This window comes from Homarus americanus, unplaced genomic scaffold (assembly GCF_018991925.1).
Source record: "Homarus americanus isolate GMGI-L3 unplaced genomic scaffold, GMGI_Hamer_2.0 scaffold29703, whole genome shotgun sequence".
NCBI lineage: Eukaryota > Metazoa > Arthropoda > Malacostraca > Decapoda > Nephropidae > Homarus > Homarus americanus.
In genome coordinates this window covers 584,636-592,186 of record NW_024718832.1, presented here as the reverse complement: position 1 = coordinate 592,186, position 7,551 = coordinate 584,636, and positions in this window count along the sequence as shown.

The following is a 7,551-nucleotide window of genomic DNA, read 5'->3' as shown; positions in this document are numbered from 1 at the left end:
ATTCTCACTTATTTTGGAATGGTATTGTGTGAAAAAATTGTCAACCGGGAGACATTCCTTTGGCAAAGTTGTTTGAACCTTTTGAGTACAGCTAGAAAATCACAGGGGAGGTAAAGTAATTGTTTATTTAGTTTTTTGTTGTGCAATGTTGGATCCTGGGTATGAGGTTTGGTTGAAAGGTTCCAAGTTGGGTCATTTAAATTGTCAAAATGGTGGATATGCTGAAAAAAGTAAATACTGTGCTCTAGAAAACTACAAATGCTTTTATTTTGAGTTTATGTAGTTCACAAAGGATTAATTATTTATAATATGGCACTACTGTATCCATCTTAATTAAACCAATCACAGTATCCCTGTTCTCCACATAGACATTTTGCACAGTGGAAGTGCCTGAAAATGCTTGACAACATTGAAGCATATATGAAGATATCTTCCTAGTTTGTTTATTATCAACATTGCTGCAAATACTGTATAAAAGTCATGTGTATTTAGGACATGTACAGTATCTTTCATCATACTGGATAACATAGGTATAAATTATTGTACTGTACACAAATAAACCAGTACTTATGCATCTATACACATAGACTCATATACATACGACAAACACTTTGTATTAATGTTTTATAATTCTTTACGAATAAAGTTTTTTCAAATAACAGTATAGTATTTGTCTTTTGTATATATACAGGTATACCCCGATAACCGATGCATATAGGGACTGTGAAAAGTCGTTGGTTAGTGAATCAATAGTTATCGAAGCAATTAATCCCATAAGAACATAACAAATTCTGAAGGTTCGGGATCGGCCACCCTCCAAAAACTCCCATCTACTCTTGATATATCTATACACTGTCAAGCAAGAAAATAAAGCAGAAATATAAAGCAATCATAATAAGCATTAAATAAGGACTGTAAAGCATAAATTGAGACTTTTATTTACCTGTGTTGAGGATGGTAGAGATGGTCTAGGGTGGCAAGTTCAAATCTCTACCACTCTCTGCTGGTCTATCACCACTCTTATTACATCTTATTATGCCTTATCACATCACATCAAGCTCAGAACAAGAGGAACTATCACTGGGGCATTTCATGATTGCATAATACAATAAGTCAGAGACACATAAGTGTAAACAAGTGCAGAAAGGCAGGAATGAGTCAAGAGACAGCACACAAAGCCCTCTCGTGGCAAGAATTCACACCACGCCACTGCCCGCCAAATTCAAAACAGCTCTACCGCTCCTCCCCCAATCGTCGGATCTCTAGGGTATCAACGAAACTTGTGAGGTAGTCGGTTATGCGAATCAGTGGTTTATGGGATGTCGGTTTTCAGGGTAAGTATATATGTATGTATGTCTGTATGTATGTAAAAACAATACCTCACTAGTCGGGAATCGAACCCTGGACCTCTGTTTGTGAACATGGATCGATTCCCGACTAGTGAGGTATCGTTTGTATATGGAAGTCCTCGTGCTATATGGACTGATGAGATGTGTTTGTGTGTGTGATTATTATTATCATTAACAATTTCGTTATTGATAAGACTTATGTATTATATGTCTACCCTCTCTAATGTTACCCACTTTCAGTATCTTGGCTCCCACCTGTCCACCACTGTGAACATCGATGAAGAGATTCATTATCAGATGAGATGTGCATGTCAGCCTTTGGTAGACTCTGTACCCATGTCTTCAGCTGTAGGGAGCTGAAATTATCAAATTATCAATCAGTGGTCCTCCCCACCCTGCTATATGACAACAAGACATGGGTCACATACAGGAGGCACCTCAAAGCACTTGAAATCTTTCACCAACATAGTCTACATTCCATCCTCCAAGTTCTCTGGGAAGACAAGAGAACAAATGTCAGTATTCTTGCTGACACCACCTGTAGGAGCATCTAGGCTACCATTATCCATGAGCAACTACGTTGAACTGGCCATGTTACCTGCATGGACGACAGTGGACTGCCAAAGCAGCTACTTTACAGTCACCTAACGAATGGTAAATGCAACATTGGCGGGCAACAGAAAAAGTATAAGGATAGTCTTAAAACAAACCTGAAAAGTGGCAAATAGACCCCCTCACCTGAGAGACGATTACTCCACACCTTAATGCTTGGAGGAGCACCACACAAGAAGGTGTCAACACTTTCGAGTTAACTTGACTGCATACCGAGCAGACAAGCGCCAGTGCTGGAAAGATGCTGCCACCGCCTCTCCCGCACTAAATGTAGCCCTCCACACGTGCAACATCTGTGGATAGCTCTTACGGTCCCGTATCTGCCTCTCGAATCACCTCAGAGCTCATCAACAAAGGTGACATCTTTAATAACTCATATCATTGTATCATAGCCGGATGATCGTCATACTCGATTCTGAGTGACAGCAAAGTAGTTGAATATTGTACATTATTTTGTTTAAATACAATATATTGTATGTATACAGTGGTCTTTGAGTAAATAGATACAGCTCCGTCTCTGTGGAATGTGTAGTTTAGACTAGGAGGCAGAAGTGAAGCAATACCTGGATGAGAATGTCAGGAGGGGTATGATGCAGCCCATCCCTGGAGAGGCTACAGAGTGGTGGGCTAGGATGGAGGTAATGCCCAAGAAGTCTGGCCATTGCAGATACACAGTGGACTACCAGAAACTTAATGTATGCTGTCTCCAGGAGACTCACCACATGCCTGCACCATTTGACATGGTATCAGGAGTTCTCCTCTACACGTACAAATCAGCTGCTGACGCACACTGGGGGTTCCTCCAGGTGGAGCTCGATGAAGATTGATTGATTGATTGTGGCAATTACATCCCTGCTGATGCAATTCAACAAAGAGAGCAGATGCCTCACCACTTTTGTTAGGCCATGGGGCCACTATGAACTGTACCAGTATTGCAGGAACCCCATGGACCACTGTTCCACTCCAGATGCCTACAAGAAAATGTTTGACAACACCATCCAGGATGTACCTAGGAAGTACAAATGCATTGACAGCATGCTTCTCCATGACACCAGTGTGGAGGAGGCATTTTGGCAAGTACCTGTATATTATTTCTTGGAGTTGTGCGCCAAGCAGGGTATAACACTCGAGCCAGAGAAGTTTAAGTTTTGCACAGGAGAAGTTGAGTTTATGGGCTTTCACTTAGGATAGGATACTTATAAACCTACTGATGACCACCAGGATACCATTTTAAAATGCACACCCAGCCCACCATTGCTGGTACTGACATTAGATCGTGGAATGGTTTTGTAAACCGACTGGTGCCGTTCCTGGTTGCTGCCCCTATAATGGAACCTTTCAGGGAGCTGATCAGGAAGCCTGTTGTTACCAGGTAAGTGAGTATACTGAGACGATCAACTACAGAGGAAGTTTCATCCAAGCCCAGAAGGAAATTTGCCAGCTGGCCAGGGATGGAATGGTATTTTTTGACAAGACAAGACCCACTACTGCTGTCACAGACCGAAGCAGGGACAGAATAGGGTTTGATGTCCTACATGCGCTCCTCTGTGGAGGGGAGGAGGCGCTTCGCACTGTACAGCAGCCACCATTTGATGCCTGTGGAGGGGGAGGCCCTGGCGGTGATCTGGTGCTTCTGTAAGACAAGGTTATTCCTGCTAGGGTGCCTCAATCTTGTCTTGGTGGTGGACCACCTAACCCTAGGGAAGCTTTTGGGGAACAAGGTCCTCATAGACATCATCAACCCAGACTTTTTGCCTAAAGGAGAAAACTCTGCAGTACATATTCACAGTGAAGTACCTGCTTGGGGAGAAAAACTGTGCTCCTGACTTCCTGACCCAGTATCTTGCCCTCATGACATCTCCTGACACTTTGGACATATTGCAACAACCCAGGATTGGGCACCCTTAAAGACTCGAAATGGCCTGGTTGGCTGTGAGATTTTGTGTACAGTAATATTTTTTTTATTACTATTTCTTCATCAGTTGGTAGGTACTGGAACTCCCTATATTGTATGTTTAATAGTGAGGTTGTTATTTTAAGACAATATGGAGAGAAACTATTTTTTGTTACCAACACTGTTTGTGTGTAGTGCTTAGTTATTACAGTGTTGTTGGATGACTGCTCTTTACCCATGCATAGAATTATTAATGTTTTGTTGTTTTGCCTTGTACAGTGAACTCTCGATTTAACGGAATCCGATATAACGAACTCTCAATTTAGCAGACCTAGTATTAATGCAATTAATACGCTCACACCTAAGAAGACACCTCAGACACATGATATGTACCCGGTACATATCATGACTTACCGGTACCTTAAATTAGGGGGTTTGGTGATTGTTTTCATTTTTTACTACTATTTCCAAACTTTTTCCAATTGACAGCTGCACTCTTTTGACTTTCTCCCCCACACCGCTTTCTTTCTGAGAGACTTTCAGCATGATGTCTAAGCACAGTAGTTAATTGACCAAGAAGTAGAACGAGGACAAGCGGTGAACAACACAGGTGGTAGCGACAGGATACTGATTGAGTGAATGTAAACAAACCCCACGTGCCAATTGGCATAATTGGGGTGGAATTTAACGGAATCACGCTCAATTTAGTGAACTAGTTCGCTAAATCGAGCAAAAAATAACAGAAATTTGATTTTGCGGAAATTTTTATTTACAGGAAAGGGGTGGCTCGAATTAGTTTCTTTAAATAGAGAAAATACTGTACAGTACACTACTTGGATAACGAGGACCCCCTATATATCGATATTAATTATTCATGGGAAAAATTGGGTTCTGTTCATGAGATCCTGATGAGCCCAAACAAGTTTTATATCTTGCTGCTACAATGATTAAAGTGTCTAAATAACTCCAATAATTTATAAAACACAAAATAAAATAAATTTTACACAATAAATACAAAAACAATAAATTTATATCAAATAAAGACATGAAACAATAAATTTATACACAATTTAGACAAAAACATTAAGTTTATACAAAAATAAAGATTTATTTTCATTTACCTTACACAATATGTACGTGTACAGTAGTACAGTGGTCCCTCGGTTAATGAGCACAATCCGTTCTAGAAGGTTGCTCGTTAACCGAAACCATTGTTTCAATGGGTTTTTGGGTAATTGGTTCCAGCTCACCGAAAATTGACTAAAGTCAACAAAAAAGGTAGAAAAGTACACATACTTTGAGGTGTGTATGTAGAAGGCTCCTGGATGATGATGATGATGGGAATTAGAATGGGGGTGGAGAAGGGAGAAGAGAAGGCATTGGGGAGGAAGAGAAGTCACCCCATGGCGCCATTTCACCCATAAAATTTTAGTTCTCTTGGTGTAATTCAAGATTATTTTCTTTAAATCAACACTGCACTGCATTATATATTGTCAATATGTAAAATAAATCTCAAAATGACCAATAATTTGCTTGTAAACACAGAAAAAAAAGAGTTTAGTTGAAGAGAGTCGCGAGCAAGATGTTACCTCCACTGAAAAGACACAAAGACTGACGCCTGTATGGTGTGTTGAGAGGCCGGATGGCGCGCATAAAACTAGTTTCATTACCTCCAATTATGTTCAATAATTGTTAAAATGACTAAAAAATTTAATATTAAAATTTTAAAATTATTGAATACCGGTAGTATAAACTTCTTGATATTTGCTAAAATGGTAAGGAATTTAAGCCCTAGAACCGATTACTGTATTGGCGGACTAATACTACAGCTGGTGGACTGCCAAATGCAAGTGAAAACATGTTCAGGTCGGCTCGTAAGAAACTCGTTAATCGAGGGATTGCTCGTTAACCGAAGTTAAGAATCTTATGGAAGGTAACTCGTCAACCAAAATCTCGTTAACCGAGGGACCACTGTACTCTGTTACGATCCCCCAGCTGTCAATATAAGTGGGCAGCTGAGGGATCACCAAGATATTTGCACATCACTTTTTCATAGTGACAATGCAGGAAAAGCACTGTGTGTGTGTGTGTGTGTGTGCACACAGGGTAGATCCAGGGGGGGCCCTGGGATTCTGGACCCCCCTTTTCATAAAAAAATTCCAATACTTTTTCTTTAATGCAGTATTGTACTCAAGAATTTTGGTATAGTAAAAAGTAATTGACACTGACCTCAGAATATCTCCTAATATCAAGTGCACATGGCTGGGTGGGCTCGCTGTGCTCGCCATGTTCCCCCACAGAGCTGTGGGAGATTAGTAGGTTTCATGTTACTGACCTGATCTGGTGCAATGTCAGGTGGAGGTTGGGTAGAGGATTAGGGGTCTCATATTACTGACCTTCTGATGCACTGTCAGGTCACCCATTGTTGGGTGGAGGATTAGTGGGTCTCATGACCTGAAGATGTCTTGAATAAAGATGAAAGCTAAAGTATTTTTGAGGCGCGAAGCTGCTAACAAAAGAGTGTACAGTATAAACTTCTATTCGCAACATCTGCTGATTGTATTTGAGAAATAAATTTTGTACCATTGCATATATGGAGATGTGTTCCTGATGACATTATTTTTTACGTATGAAATAGATACAGTACTGTTCATGAAAGTTACAATTATTAATAAGCACAGATTATTATAATAATGTATCTTTACTAATTAATGAATAATAAAAAATATTGTATCATGAATGACAAAATCAGTGAGAGGCAGGAGTCAATGACAAGCACTGATGAGAGGTGACCCTTTGTGGGGTTGGGAGGGGGGGGGGGTCTGCACCATTACTTTTACCCTCCAATGGTCCCTCTCCTTCCCCACTTCCCTTCCTCACAGCATGTTCTAAACTTCTAATTGGGTTAGAGAGATGAATTTGATACCACGATGATCCTATATAAATTCTTCTATGAGAATTTTCCAATAAAAGATCCTTAAACAAAATATTTCAGCCATAATATAATGATGGGGATTCCATTCATTTATTAAAAAAATAAATAAATAAGAAATGCTGATACCAGAATAACTAAAACCAGTTGTAATTAGGTTAGACACACTAATTTTTTCACCAAAATAATCTTGAATACTTTATCTAAAAGTTTGGTTAAATAAATACAGTACTGTATACTCTCGATTTAATGGAATCCGATATGACAAACTCTTGATTTAGCGGAAGGAAATTTTTCCGTTATTTTTCACTCAATTTAGTAAACTACATAGTTCGTTAAATCAAGATTAATTCTGTTAATAACCTCACACCTATGGAGACACCTCAGACACATGATATGTACATAAAACCATTAGAAATATTATTCATGACTTACCTTAAATTAGGGGGTTTGGTGTATGTTTTCAGTTTTTTCTATTATTTCCAAACTTCTTCCAATTAACAGCTGCACTCTTGACTTTCTCCCCCACACCACTTCCTTTCTGAGAGACTTTCAGCATGATGTCTAAGCACAGAAGTTAATTGACCGAGAGGTAGCAGTGAACAACACATGGTGGTGGCAGGACACAGACTGAGTGGATGTAAACAAACCCCATGTGCCAAGCGGTGCATTTGGCGTGGAATTTAATGGAATCACGCTCGATTTAGCAAACTAGTTCGCTAAATTTAACGGAAATAACAGAAAGTTCGGTTTAACGGAAATTT